The sequence below is a fragment of the Leptodactylus fuscus genome, chromosome 1, assembly GCF_031893055.1.
Source record: "Leptodactylus fuscus isolate aLepFus1 chromosome 1, aLepFus1.hap2, whole genome shotgun sequence".
Classification (NCBI taxonomy): domain Eukaryota; kingdom Metazoa; phylum Chordata; class Amphibia; order Anura; family Leptodactylidae; genus Leptodactylus; species Leptodactylus fuscus.
In genome coordinates, this window is record NC_134265.1 from 33,035,768 (window position 1) to 33,057,711 (window position 21,944).

Here is a 21,944-nt window from a genome sequence, read left to right on the forward strand (position 1 = left end):
CCTAAATTTCTTGCTATTGGCATATATACCCAGGTTCTGAGTGTTAATTCCCCAAATAAATTGGGGCCTACATACACGCTTAATTTCTTGCTATTGGCATATATACCCAGGTTCTGAGTGTTAATTCCCAAATATATTGGAGCATGCATCCCCCCCCTTAGTTTCTTGCTATTGGCATATACACCCAGGTTCTGAGTGTTAATTCCACCAAATAAATTGGGGCCTACATACACCCTAAATTTCTTGCTATTGGCATATACACCCAGGTTCTGAGTGTTAATTCCACCAAATAAATTGGGGCCTACATACACCCTAAATTTCTTGCTATTGGCATATATACCCAGGTTCTGAGTGTTAATTCCCCAAATAAATTGGGGCCTACATACACCCTAAATTTCTTGCTATTGGCATAAATACCCAGGTTCTGAGTGTTAATTCCCAAATATATTGGGGCCTGCATACCACCTTAATTTCTTGCTATTGGCATATATACCCAGGTTCTGAGTGTTAATTCCCCAAATAAATTGGGGCCTACATACACGCTGAATTTCTTGCTATTGGCATATATACCCAGGTTCTGAGTGTTAATTCCCCAAATAAATTGGGGCCTGCATACCACCTTAATTTCTTGCTATTGGCCTATACACCCAGTTTCTGAGTGTTAATTCAACCAAATAAATTGGGGCCTGCATCCCCCCTTAATTTCTTGCTATTGGCATATACACCCAGGTTCTGAGTGTTAATTCCCAAATATATTGGGGCATGCATCCCCCCCTTAGTTTCTTGCTATTGGCATATACACCCAGGTTCTGAGTGTTAATTCCACCAAATAAATTGGGGCCTACATACACCCTTAATTTCTTGCTATTGGCATATATACCCAGGTTCTGAGTGTTAATTCCCCAAATAAATTGGGGCCTACATACACGCTGAATTTCTTGCTATTGGCATATATACCCAGGTTCTGAGTGTTAATTCCCCAAATAAATTGGGGCCTGCATACCTCCTTAATTTCTTGCTTTTGGCATATACATCCAGGTTCTGAGTGTTAATTCCACTAAATAAATTGGGGCCTGCATCCCCCCTTAATTTCTTGCTATTGGCATATACACCCAGGTTCTGAGTCTCAATTCCCCAAATAAATTGGGGACTGTATCCCGCCTTAATTTCTTGCTATTGGCATATATACCCAGGTTCTGAGTGTTAATTCCCCAAATAAATTGGAGCCTACATACACGCTGAATTTCTTGCTGTTGGCATATATACCCAGGTTCTGAGTGTTAATTCCCCAAATAAATTGGGGCCTGCATACCACCTTAATTTCTTGCTATTGGCATATACACCCAGGTTCTGAAAGTTAATTACACCAAATAAATTGGGGCCTACATACACGCTTAATTTCTTGCTATTGGCATATACTCCCAGGTTCTGAGTCTCAATTCCCCAAATAAATTGGGGCCTGTATCCCCCCTTAATTTCTTGCTATTGGCATATACACCCAGTTTCTGAGTGTTAATTCCCAAATATATTGGGGCCTGCATACCACCTTAATTTCTTGCTATTGGCATATACATCCAGGTTCTGAGTGTTAATTCCCCAAATAAATTGGGGCCTGCATACCACCTTAATTTCTTGCTATTGGCATATACACCCAGTTTCTGAGTGTTAATTCCACCAAATAAATTGGGGCCTGCATCCCCCCTTAATTTCTGTCTATTGGCATATACACCCAGGTTCTGAGTGTTATTTCCCAAATATATTGGGGCATGAAATCCCCCCTTAGTTTCTTGCTATTGGAATATACATCAGGTTCTGAGTGTTAATTCCACCAAATAAATTGGGGCCTACATACACCCTAAATTTCTTGCTATTGGCATAAATACCCAGGTTTTGAGTGTTAATTCCCAAATATATTAGGGCCTGCATACCACCTTAATTTCTTGCTATTGGCATATACACCCAGGTTCTGATTGTTAATTCCCCAAATAAATTGGGGCATGCATACCACCTTAATTTCTTGCTATTGGCTTAAACACCCAGGTTCTGAGTGTTAATTCCCCAAATCAATTGGGGCCTACATACCCGCTGAATTTCTTGCTATTGGCATATATACCCAGGTTCTGAGTGTTAATTCCCCAAATAAATTGGGGCCTGCATACCACCTTAATTTCTTGCTATTGGCATATACACCCAGGTTCTGAGTGTTAATTCCCAAATATATTGGGGCATGCATCCCCCCTTAGTTTCTTGCTATTGGCATATACATCAGGTTGTGAGTGTTAATTCCACCAAATAAATTGGGGCCTACATACACCCTAAATTTCTTGCTATTGGCATAAATACCCAGGTTCTGAGTGTTAATTCCCAAATATATTGGGGCCTGCATACCACCTTAATTTCTTGCTATTGGCATATACACCCAGGTTCTGATTGTTAATTCCCCAAATAAATTGGGGCCTACATACCACCTTAATTTCTTGCTATTGGCTTAAACACCCAGGTTCTGAGTGTTAATTCCCCAAATAAATTGGGGCCTACATACACGCTGAATTTCTTGCTATTGGCATATATACCCAGGTTCTGAGTGTTAATTCCCCAAATAAATTGGGGCCTGCATCCCCCCTTAATATCTTGCTATTGGCATATACACCCAGGTTCTGAGTCTCAATTCCCCAAATAAATTGGGGCCTGTATCCCCCCTTAATTTCTTGCTATTGGCATATACACCCAGTTTCTGAGTGTTAATTCCGAAATATATTGGGGCCTGCATACCACCTTAATTTCTTGCTATTGGCATATACATCCAGGTTCTGAGTGTTAATTCCCCAAATAAATTGGGCCTGCATACCACCTTAATTTCCTGCTATTGGCATATACACCCAGGTTCTGAGTGCTAATTCCCCAAATAAATTGGGGCCTACAGAACACCTTAATTTCTTCCTATTGGCATATACACCCAGTTTCTGAGTGTTAATTCCCCAAATAAATTGGGGCCTGCATACACCATAAATTTCTTGCTATTGGCATATATACCCAGGTTCTGAGTGTTAATTCCCCAAATAAATTGGGGCCTACATACACGCTGAATTTTTGCTATTGGCATATATACCCAGGTTCTAAGTGTTAATTCCCAAATATATTGGGGCATGCATCCCCCCTTAGTTTCTTGCTATTGGCATATACACCCAGGTTCTGAGTGTTAATTCCACCAAATAAATTGGGGCCTACAATCACCCTAAATTTCTTACTATTGGCATATACACCCAGGTTCTGAGTGTTAATTCCCAAATATATTGGGGCCTGCATACCACCTTAATTTCTTGCTATTGGCATATACACCCAGTTTCTGAGTGTTAATTCCACCAAATAAATTGGGGCCTGCATCCCCCCTTAATTTCTTGCTATTGGCATATACACCCAGGTTCTGAGTGTTAATTCCCAAATATATTGGGGCATGCATCCCCCCTTAGTTTCTTGCTATTGGCATATACATCAGGTTCTGAGTGTTAATTCCACCAAATAAATTGGGGCCTACATACACCCTAAATTTCTTGCTATTGGCATAAATACCCAGGTTCTGAGTGTTAATTCCCAAATATATTGGGGCCTGCATACCACCTTAATTTCTTGCTATTGGCATATATACCCAGGTTCTGAGTGTTAATTCCCCAAATAAATTGGGGCCTGCATACCACCTTAATTTCTTGCTATTGGCATATACACCCAGGTTCTGAAAGTTATTTACACCAAATAAATTGGGGCCTACATACACGATTAATTTCTTGCTATTGGCATATACACCCAGTTTCTGAGTGTTAATTCCACCAAATAAATTGGGGCCTGCATCCCCCCTTAATTTCTTGCTATTGGCATATACACCCAGGTTCTGAGTGTTAATTCCCAAATATATTGGGGCATGCATCCCCCCTTAGTTTCCTGCTATTGGCATATACATCAGGTTCTGAGTGTTAATTCCACCAAATAAATTGGGGCCTACATACACCCTAAATTTCTTGCTATTGGCATAAATACCCAGGTTCTGAGTGTTAATTCCCAAATATATTGGGGCATGCATACCACCTTAATTTCTTGCTATTGGCATATATACCCAGGTTCTGAGTGTTAATTCCCCAAATAAATTGGGGCCTGCATACCACCTTAATTTCTTGCTATTGGCATATACACCCAGGTTCTGAAAGTTATTTACACCAAATAAATTGGGGCCTACATACACGATTAATTTCTTCCTATTGGCATATACTCCCAGGTTTTGAGTCTCAATTCCCCAAATAAATTGGGGCCTGTATCCCCCCTTAATTTCTTGCTATTGGCATATACACCCAGTTTCTGAGTGTTAATTCCCAAATATATTGGGGCCTGCATACCACCTTAATTTCTTGCTATTGGCATATACATCCAGGTTCTGAGTGTTAATTCCCCAAATAAATTGGGGCCTGCATACCACCTTAATTTCTTGCTATTGGCATATACACCCAGTTTCTGAGTGTTAATTCCACCAAATAAATTGGGGCCTGCATCCCCCCTTAATTTTTTGCTATTGGCATATACACCCAGGTTCTGAGTGTTAATTCCCAAATATATTGGGGCATGCATCCCCCCTTAGTTTCTTGCTATTGGCATATACACCCAGGTTCTGAGTGTTAATTCCACCAAATAAATTGGGGCCTACATACACCCTTAATTTCTTGCTATTGGCATATATACCCAGGTTCTGAGTGTTAATTCCCCAAATAAATTGGGGCCTACATACACGCTGAATTTCTTGCTATTGGCATATATACCCAGGTTCTGAGTGTTAATTCCCCAAATAAATTGGGGCCTGCATACCTCCTTAATTTCTTGCTTTTGGCATATACACCCAGGTTCTGAGTGTTAATTCCACCAAATAAATTGGGGCCTGCATCCCCCCTTAAATTCTTGCTATTGGCATATACACCCAGGTTCTGAGTCTCAATTCCCCAAATAAATTGGGGACTGTATCCCGCCTTAATTTCTTGCTATTGGCATATATACCCAGGTTCTGAGTGTTAATTCCCCAAATAAATTGGGGCCTACATACACGCTGAATTTCTTGCTGTTGGCATATATACCCAGGTTCTGAGTGTTAATTCCCCAAATAAATTGGGGCCTGCATACCACCTTAATTTCTTGCTATTGGCATATACACCCAGTTTCTGAGTGTTAATTCCCAAATATATTGGGGCCTGCATACCACCTTAATTTCTTGCTATTGGCATATACATCCAGGTTCTGAGTGTTAATTCCCCAAATAAATTGGGGCCTGCATACCACCTTAATTTCTTGCTATTGGCATATACACCCAGTTTCTGAGTGTTAATTCCACCAAATAAATTGGGGCCTGCATCCCCCCTTAATTTCTTGCTATTGGCATATACTCCCAGGTTCTGAGTGTTATTTCCCAAATATATTGGGGCATGAAATCCCCCCTTAGTTTCTTGCTATTGGAATATACATCAGGTTCTGAGTATTAATTCCACCAAATAAATTGGGGCCTACATACACCCTAAATTTCTTGCTATTGGCATATATACCCAGGTTCTGAGTGTTAATTCCCCAAATCAATTGGGGCCTACATACCCGCTGAATTTCTTGCTATTGGCATATATACCCAGGTTCTGAGTGTTAATTCCCCAAAAAAATTGGGGCCTGCATACCACCTTAATTTCTTGCTATTGGCATATACACCCAGGTTCTGAGTGTTAATTCCCCAAATAAATTGGGGCCTGCATACCACCTTAATTTCTTGCTATTGGCATATACACCCAGTTTCTGAGTGTTAATTCCCAAATATATTAGGGTCTGCATACCACCTTAATTTCTTGCTATTGGCATATACACCCAGGTTCTGATTGTTAATTCCCCAAATAAATTGGCGCCTGCATACCACCTTAATTTCTTGCTATTGGCTTAAACACCCAGGTTCTGAGTGTTAATTCCCCAAATAAATTGGGGCCTTCGTACACGCTGAATTTCTTGCTATTGGCATATATACCCAGGTTCTGAGTGTTAATTCCCCAAATAAATTGGGGCCTGCATACACACTTAATTTCTTGCTATTGGCATATACTCCCAGGTTCTGAGTCTCAATTCCCCAAATAAATTAAGGCCTGTATCCCCGCTTAATTTCTTCCTATTGGCATATACACCCAGTTTCTGAGTGTTAATTCCCAAATATATTGGGGCCTGCATACCACCTTAATTTCTTGCTATTGGCATATACATCCAGGTTCTGAGTGTTAATTCCCCAAATAAATTGGGGCCTGCATACCACCTTAATATCTTGCTATTGGCATATACACCCAGTTTCTGAGTGTTAATTCCACCAAATAAATTGGGGCCTGCATCCCCCCTTAATTTCTTGCTATTGGCATATACACCCAGGTTCTGAGTGTTAATTCCCAAATATATTGGGGCATGCATCCCCCCTTAGTTTCTTGCTATTGGCATATACATCAGGTTCTGAGTGTTAATTCCACCACATAAATTGGGGCCTACATACACCCTAAATTTCTTGCTATTGGCATAAATACCCAGGTTCTGAGTGTTAATTCCCAAATATATTGGGGCCTGCATACCACCTTAATTTCTTGCTATTGGCATATATACCCAGGTTCTGAGTGTTAATTCCCCAAATAAATTGGGGCCTGCATACCACCTTAATTTCTTGCTATTGGCATATACACCCAGGTTCTGAAAGTTATTTACACCAAATAAATTGGGGCCTACATACACGATTAATTTCTTGCTATTGGCATATACTCCCAGGTTCTGAGTCTCAATTCCCCAAATAAATTGGGGCCTGTATCCCCCCTTAATTTCTTGCTATTGGCATATACACCCAGTTTCTGAGTGTTAATTCCCAAATATATTGGGGCCTGCATACCACCTTAATTTCTTGCTATTGGCATATACATCCAGGTTCTGAGTGTTAATTCCCCAAATAAATTGGGGCCTTCATACCACCTTAATTTCTTGCTATTGGCATATACACCCAGTTACTGAGTGTTAATTCCACCAAATAAATTGGGGCCTGCATCCCCCCTTAATTTTTTGCTATTGGCATATACACCCAGGTTCTGAGTGTTAATTCCCAAATATATTGGGGCATGCATCCCCCCTTAGTTTCTTGCTATTAGCATATACATCAGGTTCTGAGTGTTAATTCCACCAAATAAATTGGGGCCTACATACACCCTAAATTTCTTGCTATTGGCATAAATACCCAGGTTCTGAGTGTTAATTCCCAAATATATTAGGGCCTCCATACCACCTTAATTTCTTGCTATTGGCATATACACCCAGGTTCTGATTGTTAATTCCCCAAATAAATTGGGGCCTGCATACCACCTTAATTTCTTGCTATTGGCTTAAACACCCAGGTTCTGAGTGTTAATTCCCCAAATAAATTGGGGCCTATATACACGCTGAATTTCTTGCTATTGGCATATATACCCAGGTTCTGAGTGTTAATTCCCCAAACAAATTGGGGCCTGCATACCACCTTAATTTCTTGCTATTGGCATATACACCCAGGTTCTGAGTGTTAATTCCCCAAATAAATTGGGGCCTGCATCCCCCCTTAATATCTTGCTATTGGCATATACACCCAGGTTCTGAGTCTCAATTCCCCAAATAAATTGGGCCTGCATACCACCTTAATTTCCTGCTATTGGCATATACACCCAGGTTCTGAGTGCTAATTCCCCCAAAAAATTGGGGCCTACAGACCACCTTAATTTCTTCCTATTGGCATATACACCCAGTTTCTGAGTGTTAATTCCCCAAATAAATTGGGGCCTACATACACCCTAAATTTCTTGCTATTGGCATATATACCCAGGTTCTGAGTGTTAATTCCCCAAATAAATTGGGGCCTACATACACGCTGAATTTTTGCTTTCGGCATATATACCCAGGTTCTAAGTGTTAATTCCCAAATATATTGGGGCATGCATCCCCCCTTAGTTTCTTGCTATTGGCATATACACCCAGGTTCTGAGTGTTAATTCCACCAAATAAATTGGGGCCTACAATCACCCTAAATTTCTTGCTATTGGCATAAATACCCAGGTTCTGAGTGTTAATTCCCAAATATATTGGGGCCTGCATACCACCTTAATTTCTTGCTATTGGCATATATAACCAGGTTCTGAGTGTTAATTCCCCAAATAAATTGGAGCCTACATACACCCTAAATTTCTTGCTATTGGCATATATACCCAGGTTCTGAGTGTTAATTCCCCAAATAAATTGGGGCCTACATACACGCTTAATTTCTTGCTATTGGCATATATACCCAGGTTCTGAGTGTTAATTCCCAAATATATTGGAGCATGCATCCCCCCCCTTAGTTTCTTGCTATTGGCATATACACCCAGGTTCTGAGTGTTAATTCCACCAAATAAATTGGGGCCTACATACACCCTAAATTTCTTGCTATTGGCATATACACCCAGGTTCTGAGTGTTAATTCCACCAAATAAATTGGGGCCTACATACACCCTAAATTTCTTGCTATTGGCATATATACCCAGGTTCTGAGTGTTAATTCCCCAAATAAATTGGGGCCTACATACACCCTAAATTTCTTGCTATTGGCATAAATACCCAGGTTCTGAGTGTTAATTCCCAAATATATTGGGGCCTGCATACCACCTTAATTTCTTGCTATTGGCATATATACCCAGGTTCTGAGTGTTAATTCCCCAAATAAATTGGGGCCTACATACACGCTGAATTTCTTGCTATTGGCATATATACCCAGGTTCTGAGTGTTAATTCCCCAAATAAATTGGGGCCTGCATACCACCTTAATTTCTTGCTATTGGCCTATACACCCAGTTTCTGAGTGTTAATTCAACCAAATAAATTGGGGCCTGCATCCCCCCTTAATTTCTTGCTATTGGCATATACACCCAGGTTCTGAGTGTTAATTCCCAAATATATTGGGGCATGCATCCCCCCCTTAGTTTCTTGCTATTGGCATATACACCCAGGTTCTGAGTGTTAATTCCACCAAATAAATTGGGGCCTACATACACCCTTAATTTCTTGCTATTGGCATATATACCCAGGTTCTGAGTGTTAATTCCCCAAATAAATTGGGGCCTACATACACGCTGAATTTCTTGCTATTGGCATATATACCCAGGTTCTGAGTGTTAATTCCCCAAATAAATTGGGGCCTGCATACCTCCTTAATTTCTTGCTTTTGGCATATACATCCAGGTTCTGAGTGTTAATTCCACTAAATAAATTGGGGCCTGCATCCCCCCTTAATTTCTTGCTATTGGCATATACACCCAGGTTCTGAGTCTCAATTCCCCAAATAAATTGGGGACTGTATCCCGCCTTAATTTCTTGCTATTGGCATATATACCCAGGTTCTGAGTGTTAATTCCCCAAATAAATTGGAGCCTACATACACGCTGAATTTCTTGCTGTTGGCATATATACCCAGGTTCTGAGTGTTAATTCCCCAAATAAATTGGGGCCTGCATACCACCTTAATTTCTTGCTATTGGCATATACACCCAGGTTCTGAAAGTTAATTACACCAAATAAATTGGGGCCTACATACACGCTTAATTTCTTGCTATTGGCATATACTCCCAGGTTCTGAGTCTCAATTCCCCAAATAAATTGGGGCCTGTATCCCCCCTTAATTTCTTGCTATTGGCATATACACCCAGTTTCTGAGTGTTAATTCCCAAATATATTGGGGCCTGCATACCACCTTAATTTCTTGCTATTGGCATATACATCCAGGTTCTGAGTGTTAATTCCCCAAATAAATTGGGGCCTGCATACCACCTTAATTTCTTGCTATTGGCATATACACCCAGTTTCTGAGTGTTAATTCCACCAAATAAATTGGGGCCTGCATCCCCCCTTAATTTCTGTCTATTGGCATATACACCCAGGTTCTGAGTGTTATTTCCCAAATATATTGGGGCATGAAATCCCCCCTTAGTTTCTTGCTATTGGAATATACATCAGGTTCTGAGTGTTAATTCCACCAAATAAATTGGGGCCTACATACACCCTAAATTTCTTGCTATTGGCATAAATACCCAGGTTTTGAGTGTTAATTCCCAAATATATTAGGGCCTGCATACCACCTTAATTTCTTGCTATTGGCATATACACCCAGGTTCTGATTGTTAATTCCCCAAATAAATTGGGGCATGCATACCACCTTAATTTCTTGCTATTGGCTTAAACACCCAGGTTCTGAGTGTTAATTCCCCAAATCAATTGGGGCCTACATACCCGCTGAATTTCTTGCTATTGGCATATATACCCAGGTTCTGAGTGTTAATTCCCCAAATAAATTGGGGCCTGCATACCACCTTAATTTCTTGCTATTGGCATATACACCCAGGTTCTGAGTGTTAATTCCCAAATATATTGGGGCATGCATCCCCCCTTAGTTTCTTGCTATTGGCATATACATCAGGTTGTGAGTGTTAATTCCACCAAATAAATTGGGGCCTACATACACCCTAAATTTCTTGCTATTGGCATAAATACCCAGGTTCTGAGTGTTAATTCCCAAATATATTGGGGCCTGCATACCACCTTAATTTCTTGCTATTGGCATATACACCCAGGTTCTGATTGTTAATTCCCCAAATAAATTGGGGCCTACATACCACCTTAATTTCTTGCTATTGGCTTAAACACCCAGGTTCTGAGTGTTAATTCCCCAAATAAATTGGGGCCTACATACACGCTGAATTTCTTGCTATTGGCATATATACCCAGGTTCTGAGTGTTAATTCCCCAAATAAATTGGGGCCTGCATCCCCCCTTAATATCTTGCTATTGGCATATACACCCAGGTTCTGAGTCTCAATTCCCCAAATAAATTGGGGCCTGTATCCCCCCTTAATTTCTTGCTATTGGCATATACACCCAGTTTCTGAGTGTTAATTCCGAAATATATTGGGGCCTGCATACCACCTTAATTTCTTGCTATTGGCATATACATCCAGGTTCTGAGTGTTAATTCCCCAAATAAATTGGGCCTGCATACCACCTTAATTTCCTGCTATTGGCATATACACCCAGGTTCTGAGTGCTAATTCCCCAAATAAATTGGGGCCTACAGAACACCTTAATTTCTTCCTATTGGCATATACACCCAGTTTCTGAGTGTTAATTCCCCAAATAAATTGGGGCCTGCATACACCATAAATTTCTTGCTATTGGCATATATACCCAGGTTCTGAGTGTTAATTCCCCAAATAAATTGGGGCCTACATACACGCTGAATTTTTGCTATTGGCATATATACCCAGGTTCTAAGTGTTAATTCCCAAATATATTGGGGCATGCATCCCCCCTTAGTTTCTTGCTATTGGCATATACACCCAGGTTCTGAGTGTTAATTCCACCAAATAAATTGGGGCCTACAATCACCCTAAATTTCTTACTATTGGCATATACACCCAGGTTCTGAGTGTTAATTCCCAAATATATTGGGGCCTGCATACCACCTTAATTTCTTGCTATTGGCATATACACCCAGTTTCTGAGTGTTAATTCCACCAAATAAATTGGGGCCTGCATCCCCCCTTAATTTCTTGCTATTGGCATATACACCCAGGTTCTGAGTGTTAATTCCCAAATATATTGGGGCATGCATCCCCCCTTAGTTTCTTGCTATTGGCATATACATCAGGTTCTGAGTGTTAATTCCACCAAATAAATTGGGGCCTACATACACCCTAAATTTCTTGCTATTGGCATAAATACCCAGGTTCTGAGTGTTAATTCCCAAATATATTGGGGCCTGCATACCACCTTAATTTCTTGCTATTGGCATATATACCCAGGTTCTGAGTGTTAATTCCCCAAATAAATTGGGGCCTGCATACCACCTTAATTTCTTGCTATTGGCATATACACCCAGGTTCTGAAAGTTATTTACACCAAATAAATTGGGGCCTACATACACGATTAATTTCTTGCTATTGGCATATACACCCAGTTTCTGAGTGTTAATTCCACCAAATAAATTGGGGCCTGCATCCCCCCTTAATTTCTTGCTATTGGCATATACACCCAGGTTCTGAGTGTTAATTCCCAAATATATTGGGGCATGCATCCCCCCTTAGTTTCCTGCTATTGGCATATACATCAGGTTCTGAGTGTTAATTCCACCAAATAAATTGGGGCCTACATACACCCTAAATTTCTTGCTATTGGCATAAATACCCAGGTTCTGAGTGTTAATTCCCAAATATATTGGGGCATGCATACCACCTTAATTTCTTGCTATTGGCATATATACCCAGGTTCTGAGTGTTAATTCCCCAAATAAATTGGGGCCTGCATACCACCTTAATTTCTTGCTATTGGCATATACACCCAGGTTCTGAAAGTTATTTACACCAAATAAATTGGGGCCTACATACACGATTAATTTCTTCCTATTGGCATATACTCCCAGGTTTTGAGTCTCAATTCCCCAAATAAATTGGGGCCTGTATCCCCCCTTAATTTCTTGCTATTGGCATATACACCCAGTTTCTGAGTGTTAATTCCCAAATATATTGGGGCCTGCATACCACCTTAATTTCTTGCTATTGGCATATACATCCAGGTTCTGAGTGTTAATTCCCCAAATAAATTGGGGCCTGCATACCACCTTAATTTCTTGCTATTGGCATATACACCCAGTTTCTGAGTGTTAATTCCACCAAATAAATTGGGGCCTGCATCCCCCCTTAATTTTTTGCTATTGGCATATACACCCAGGTTCTGAGTGTTAATTCCCAAATATATTGGGGCATGCATCCCCCCTTAGTTTCTTGCTATTGGCATATACATCAGGTTCTGAGTGTTAATTCCACCAAATAAATTGGGGCCTACATACACCCTAAATTTCTTGCTATTGGCATAAATACCCAGGTTCTGAGTGTTAATTCCCAAATATATTAGGGCCTGCATACTACCTTAATTTCTTGCTATTGGCATATACACCCAGGTTCTGAGTGTTAATTCCACCAAATAAATTGGGGCCTACATACACCCTAAATTTCTTGCTATTGGCATATACACCCAGGTTCTGAGTGTTAATTCTACCAAATAAATTGGGGCCTACATACACCCTAAATTTCTTGCTATTGGCATATATACCCATGTTCTGAGTGTTAATTCCCCAAATAAATTGGGGCCTACATACACCCTAAATTTCTTGCTATTGGCATAAATACCCAGGTTCTGAGTGTTAATTCCCAAATATATTGGGGCCTGCATACCACCTTACTTTCTTGCTATTGGCATATATACCCAGGTTCTGAGTGTTAATTCCCAAATATATTGGGGCCTGCATACCACCTTAATTTCTTGCTATTGGCATATACACCCAGGTTCTGAGTGTTAATTCCCCAAATAAATTGGGGCCTGCATACCACCTTAATTTCTTGCTATTGGCATATACACCCAGTTTCTGAGTGTTAATTCCCAAATATATTAGGGTCTGCATACCACCTTAATTTCTTGCTATTGGCATATACACCCAGGTTCTGAGTGTTAATTCCCAAATATATTGGGGCCTGCATACCACCTTAATTTCTTGCTATTGGCATATACACCCAGGTTCTGATTGTTAATTCCCCAAATAGATTGGCGCCTGCATACCACCTTAATTTCTTGCTATTGGCTTAAACACCCAGGTTCTGAGTGTTAATTCCCCAAATAAATTGGGGCCTACATACACGCTGAATTTCTTGCTATTGGCATATATACCCAGGTTCTGAGTGTTAATTCCCCAAATAAATTGGGGCCTGCATACACACTTAATTTCTTGCTATTGGCATATACTCCCAGGTTCTGAGTCTCAATTCCCCAAATAAATTAAGGCCTGTATCCCCGCTTAATTTCTTGCTATTGGCATATACACCCAGTTTCTGAGTGTTAATTTCCAAATATATTGGGGCCTGCATACCACCTTAATTTCTTGCTATTGGCATATACATCCAGGTTCTGAGTGTTAATTCCCCAAATAAATTGGGGCCTGTATACCACCTTAATTTCTTGCTATTGGCATATACACCCAGTTTCTGAGTGTTAATTCCACCAAATAAATTGGGGCCTGCATCCCCCCTTAATTTCTTGCTATTGGCATATACACCCAGGTTCTGAGTGTTAATTCCCAAATATATTGGGGCATGCATCCCCCCTTAGTTTCTTGCTATTGGCATATACATCAGGTTCTGAGTGTTAATTCCACCAAATAAATTGGGGCCTACATACACCCTAAATTTCTTGCTATTGGCATAAATACCCAGGTTCTGAGTGTTAATTCCCAAATATATTGGGGCCTGCATACCACCTTAATTTCTTGCTATTGGCATATATACCCAGGTTCTGAGTGTTAATTCCCCAAATAAATTGGGGCCTGCATACCACCTTAATTTCTTGCTATTGGCATATACACCCAGGTTCTGAAAGTTATTTACACCAAATAAATTGGGGCCTACATACACGATTAATTTCTTGCTATTGGCATATACTCCCAGGTTCTGAGTCTCAATTCCCCAAATAAATTGGGGCCTGTATCCCCCCTTAATTTCTTGCTATTGGCATATACACCCAGTTTCTGAGTGTTAATTCCCAAATATATTGGGGCCTGCATACCACCTTAATTTCTTGCTATTGGCATATACATCCAGGTTCTGAGTGTTAATTCCCCAAATAAATTGGGGCCTGCATACCACCTTAATTTCTTGCTATTGGCATATACACCCAGTTTCTGAGTGTTAATTCCACCAAATAAATTGGGGCCTGCATCCCCCCTTAATTTTTTGCTATTGGCATATACACCCAGGTTCTGAGTGTTAATTCCCAAATATATTGGGGCATGCATCCCCCCTTAGTTTCTTGCTAATTGGCATATACATCAGGTTCTGAGTGTTAATTCCACCAAATAAATTGGGGCCTACATACACCCTAAATTTCTTGCTATTGGCATAAATACCCAGGTTCTGAGTGTTAATTCCCAAATATATTAGGGCCTGCATACCACCTTAATTTCTTGCTATTGGCATATACACCCAGGTTCTGATTGTTAATTCCCCAAATAAATTGGGGCCTGCATACCACCTTAATTTCTTGCTATTGGCTTAAACACCCAGGTTCTGAGTGTTAATTCCCCAAATAAATTGGGGCCTATATACACGCTGAATTTCTTGCTATTGGCATATATACCCAGGTTCTGAGTGTTAATTCCCCAAACAAATTGGGGCCTGCATACCACCTTAATTTCTTGCTATTGGCATATACACCCAGGTTCTGAGTGTTAATTCCCCAAATAAATTGGGGCCTGCATCCCCCCTTAATATCTTGCTATTGGCATATACACCCAGGTTCTGAGTCTCAATTCCCCAAATAAATTGGGGCCTGTATCCCCCCTTAATTTCTTGCTATTGGCATATACACCCAGGTTCTGAGTGTTAATTCCCCAAATAAATTGGGGCCTGCATCCCCCCTTAATATCTTGCTATTGGCATATACACCCAGGTTCTGAGTCTCAATTCCCCAAATAAATTGGGCCTGCATACCACCTTAATTTCCTGCTATTGGCATATACACCCAGGTTCTGAGTGCTAATTCCCCAAATAAATTGGGGCCTACAGACCACCTTAATTTCTTCCTATTGGCATATACACCCAGTTTCTGAGTGTTAATTCCCCAAATAAATTGGGGCCTACATACACCCTAAATTTCTTGCTATTGGCATATATACCCAGGTTCTGAGTGCTAATTCCCCAAATAAATTGGGGCCTACAGACCACCTTAATTTCTTCCTATTGGCATATACACCCAGTTTCTGAGTGTTAATTCAACCAAATAAATTGGGGCCTGCATCCCCCCTTAATTTCTTGCTATTGGCATATACACCCAGGTTCTGAGTGTTAATTCCCAAATATATTGGGGCATGCATCCCCCCCTTAGTTTCTTGCTATTGGCATATACACCCAGGTTCTGAGTGTTAATTCCACCAAATAAATTGGGGCCTACATACACCCTTAATTTCTTGCTATTGGCATATATACCCAGGTTCTGAGTGTTAATTCCCCAAATAAATTGGGGCCTACATACACGCTGAATTTCTTGCTATTGGCATATATACCCAGGTTCTGAGTGTTAATTCCCCAAATAAATTGGGGCCTGCATACCTCCTTAATTTCTTGCTTTTGGCATATACACCCAGGTTCTGAGTGTTAATTCCACCAAATAAATTGGGGCCTGCATCCCCCCTTAATTTCTTGCTATTGGCATATACACCCAGGTTCTGAGTCTCAATTCCCCAAATAAATTGGGGCCTGTATCCCCCCTTAATTTCTTGCTATTGGCATATACACCCAGTTTCTGAGTGTTAATTCCGAAATATATTGGGGCCTGCATACCACCTTAATTTCTTGCTATTGGCATATACATCCAGGTTCTGAGTGTTAATTCCCCAAATAAATTGGGCCTGCATACCACCTTAATTTCCTGCTATTGGCATATACACCCAGGTTCTGAGTGCTAATTCCCCAAATAAATTGGGGCCTACAGAACACCTTAATTTCTTCCTATTGGCATATACACCCAGTTTCTGAGTGTTAATTCCCCAAATAAATTGGGGCCTGCATACACCATAAATTTCTTGCTATTGGCATATATACCCAGGTTCTGAGTGTTAATTCCCCAAATAAATTGGGGCCTACATACACGCTGAATTTTTGCTATTGGCATATATACCCAGGTTCTAAGTGTTAATTCCCAAATATATTGGGGCATGCATCCCCCCTTAGTTTCTTGCTATTGGCATATACACCCAGGTTCTGAGTGTTAATTCCACCAAATAAATTGGGGCCTACAATCACCCTAAATTTCTTACTATTGGCATATACACCCAGGTTCTGAGTGTTAATTCCCAAATATATTGGGGCCTGCATACCACCTTAATTTCTTGCTATTGGCATATACACCCAGTTTCTGAGTGTTAATTCCACCAAATAAATTGGGGCCTGCATCCCCCCTTAATTTCTTGCTATTGGCATATACACCCAGGTTCTGAGTGTTAATTCCCAAATATATTGGGGCATGCATCCCCCCTTAGTTTCTTGCTATTGGCATATACATCAGGTTCTGAGTGTTAATTCCACCAAATAAATTGGGGCCTACATACACCCTAAATTTCTTGCTATTGGCATAAATACCCAGGTTCTGAGTGTTAATTCCCAAATATATTGGGGCCTGCATACCACCTTAATTTCTTGCTATTGGCATATATACCCAGGTTCTGAGTGTTAATTCCCCAAATAAATTGGGGCCTGCATACCACCTTAATTTCTTGCTATTGGCATATACACCCAGGTTCTGAAAGTTATTTACACCAAATAAATTGGGGCCTACATACACGATTAATTTCTTGCTATTGGCATATACACCCAGTTTCTGAGTGTTAATTCCACCAAATAAATTGGGGCCTGCATCCCCCCTTAATTTCTTGCTATTGGCATATACACCCAGGTTCTGAGTGTTAATTCCCAAATATATTGGGGCATGCATCCCCCCTTAGTTTCCTGCTATTGGCATATACATCAGGTTCTGAGTGTTAATTCCACCAAATAAATTGGGGCCTACATACACCCTAAATTTCTTGCTATTGGCATAAATACCCAGGTTCTGAGTGTTAATTCCCAAATATATTGGGGCATGCATACCACCTTAATTTCTTGCTATTGGCATATATACCCAGGTTCTGAGTGTTAATTCCCCAAATAAATTGGGGCCTGCATACCACCTTAATTTCTTGCTATTGGCATATACACCCAGGTTCTGAAAGTTATTTACACCAAATAAATTGGGGCCTACATACACGATTAATTTCTTCCTATTGGCATATACTCCCAGGTTTTGAGTCTCAATTCCCCAAATAAATTGGGGCCTGTATCCCCCCTTAATTTCTTGCTATTGGCATATACACCCAGTTTCTGAGTGTTAATTCCCAAATATATTGGGGCCTGCATACCACCTTAATTTCTTGCTATTGGCATATACATCCAGGTTCTGAGTGTTAATTCCCCAAATAAATTGGGGCCTGCATACCACCTTAATTTCTTGCTATTGGCATATACACCCAGTTTCTGAGTGTTAATTCCACCAAATAAATTGGGGCCTGCATCCCCCCTTAATTTTTTGCTATTGGCATATACACCCAGGTTCTGAGTGTTAATTCCCAAATATATTGGGGCATGCATCCCCCCTTAGTTTCTTGCTATTGGCATATACATCAGGTTCTGAGTGTTAATTCCACCAAATAAATTGGGGCCTACATACACCCTAAATTTCTTGCTATTGGCATAAATACCCAGGTTCTGAGTGTTAATTCCCAAATATATTAGGGCCTGCATACTACCTTAATTTCTTGCTATTGGCATATACACCCAGGTTCTGAGTGTTAATTCCACCAAATAAATTGGGGCCTACATACACCCTAAATTTCTTGCTATTGGCATATACACCCAGGTTCTGAGTGTTAATTCTACCAAATAAATTGGGGCCTACATACACCCTAAATTTCTTGCTATTGGCATATATACCCATGTTCTGAGTGTTAATTCCCCAAATAAATTGGGGCCTACATACACCCTAAATTTCTTGCTATTGGCATAAATACCCAGGTTCTGAGTGTTAATTCCCAAATATATTGGGGCCTGCATACCACCTTACTTTCTTGCTATTGGCATATATACCCAGGTTCTGAGTGTTAATTCCCAAATATATTGGGGCCTGCATACCACCTTAATTTCTTGCTATTGGCATATACACCCAGGTTCTGAGTGTTAATTCCCCAAATAAATTGGGGCCTGCATACCACCTTAATTTCTTGCTATTGGCATATACACCCAGTTTCTGAGTGTTAATTCCCAAATATATTAGGGTCTGCATACCACCTTAATTTCTTGCTATTGGCATATACACCCAGGTTCTGAGTGTTAATTCCCAAATATATTGGGGCCTGCATACCACCTTAATTTCTTGCTATTGGCATATACACCCAGGTTCTGATTGTTAATTCCCCAAATAGATTGGCGCCTGCATACCACCTTAATTTCTTGCTATTGGCTTAAACACCCAGGTTCTGAGTGTTAATTCCCCAAATAAATTGGGGCCTACATACACGCTGAATTTCTTGCTATTGGCATATATACCCAGGTTCTGAGTGTTAATTCCCCAAATAAATTGGGGCCTGCATACACACTTAATTTCTTGCTATTGGCATATACTCCCAGGTTCTGAGTCTCAATTCCCCAAATAAATTAAGGCCTGTATCCCCGCTTAATTTCTTGCTATTGGCATATACACCCAGTTTCTGAGTGTTAATTTCCAAATATATTGGGGCCTGCATACCACCTTAATTTCTTGCTATTGGCATATACATCCAGGTTCTGAGTGTTAATTCCCCAAATAAATTGGGGCCTGTATACCACCTTAATTTCTTGCTATTGGCATATACACCCAGTTTCTGAGTGTTAATTCCACCAAATAAATTGGGGCCTGCATCCCCCCTTAATTTCTTGCTATTGGCATATACACCCAGGTTCTGAGTGTTAATTCCCAAATATATTGGGGCATGCATCCCCCCTTAGTTTCTTGCTATTGGCATATACATCAGGTTCTGAGTGTTAATTCCACCAAATAAATTGGGGCCTACATACACCCTAAATTTCTTGCTATTGGCATAAATACCCAGGTTCTGAGTGTTAATTCCCAAATATATTGGGGCCTGCATACCACCTTAATTTCTTGCTATTGGCATATATACCCAGGTTCTGAGTGTTAATTCCCCAAATAAATTGGGGCCTGCATACCACCTTAATTTCTTGCTATTGGCATATACACCCAGGTTCTGAAAGTTATTTACACCAAATAAATTGGGGCCTACATACACGATTAATTTCTTGCTATTGGCATATACTCCCAGGTTCTGAGTCTCAATTCCCCAAATAAATTGGGGCCTGTATCCCCCCTTAATTTCTTGCTATTGGCATATACACCCAGTTTCTGAGTGTTAATTCCCAAATATATTGGGGCCTGCATACCACCTTAATTTCTTGCTATTGGCATATACATCCAGGTTCTGAGTGTTAATTCCCCAAATAAATTGGGGCCTGCATACCACCTTAATTTCTTGCTATTGGCATATACACCCAGTTTCTGAGTGTTAATTCCACCAAATAAATTGGGGCCTGCATCCCCCCTTAATTTTTTGCTATTGGCATATACACCCAGGTTCTGAGTGTTAATTCCCAAATATATTGGGGCATGCATCCCCCCTTAGTTTCTTGCTAATTGGCATATACATCAGGTTCTGAGTGTTAATTCCACCAAATAAATTGGGGCCGACATACACCCTAAATTTCTTGCTATTGGCATAAATACCCAGGTTCTGAGTGTTAATTCCCAAATATATTAGGGCCTGCATACCACCTTAATTTCTTGCTATTGGCATATACACCCAGGTTCTGATTGTTAATTCCCCAAATAAATTGGGGCCTGCATACCACCTTAATTTCTTGCTATTGGCTTAAACACCCAGGTTCTGAGTGTTAATTCCCCAAATAAATTGGGGCCTATATACACGCTGAATTTCTTGCTATTGGCATATATACCCAGGTTCTGAGTGTTAATTCCCCAAACAAATTGGGGCCTGCATACCACCTTAATTTCTTGCTATTGGCATATACACCCAGGTTCTGAGTGTTAATTCCCCAAATAAATTGGGGCCTGCATCCCCCCTTAATATCTTGCTATTGGCATATACACCCAGGTTCTGAGTCTCAATTCCCCAAATAAATTGGGGCCTGTATCCCCCCTTAATTTCTTGCTATTGGCATATACACCCAGGTTCTGAGTGTTAATTCCCCAAATAAATTGGGGCCTGCATCCCCCCTTAATATCTTGCTATTGGCATATACACCCAGGTTCTGAGTCTCAATTCCCCAAATAAATTGGGCCTGCATACCACCTTAATTTCCTGCTATTGGCATATACACCCAGGTTCTGAGTGCTAATTCCCCAAATAAATTGGGGCCTACAGACCACCTTAATTTCTTCCTATTGGCATATACACCCAGTTTCTGAGTGTTAATTCCCCAAATAAATTGGGGCCTACATACACCCTAAATTTCTTGCTATTGGCATATATACCCAGGTTCTGAGTGCTAATTCCCCAAATAAATTGGGGCCTACAGACCACCTTAATTTCTTCCTATTGGCATATACACCCAGTTTCTGAGTGTTAATTCAACCAAATAAATTGGGGCCTGCATCCCCCCTTAATTTCTTGCTATTGGCATATACACCCAGGTTCTGAGTGTTAATTCCCAAATATATTGGGGCATGCATCCCCCCCTTAGTTTCTTGCTATTGGCATATACACCCAGGTTCTGAGTGTTAATTCCACCAAATAAATTGGGGCCTACATACACCCTTAATTTCTTGCTATTGGCATATATACCCAGGTTCTGAGTGTTAATTCCCCAAATAAATTGGGGCCTACATACACGCTGAATTTCTTGCTATTGGCATATATACCCAGGTTCTGAGTGTTAATTCCCCAAATAAATTGGGGCCTGCATACCTCCTTAATTTCTTGCTTTTGGCATATACACCCAGGTTCTGAGTGTTAATTCCACCAAATAAATTGGGGCCTGCATCCCCCCTTAATTTCTTGCTATTGGCATATACACCCAGGTTCTGAGTCTCAATTCCCCAAATAAATTGGGGACTGTATCCCGCCTTAATTTCTTGCTATTGGCATATACACCCAGTTTCTGAGTGTTAATTCCCAAATATATTGGAGCCTGCATACCACCTTAATTTCTTGCTATTGG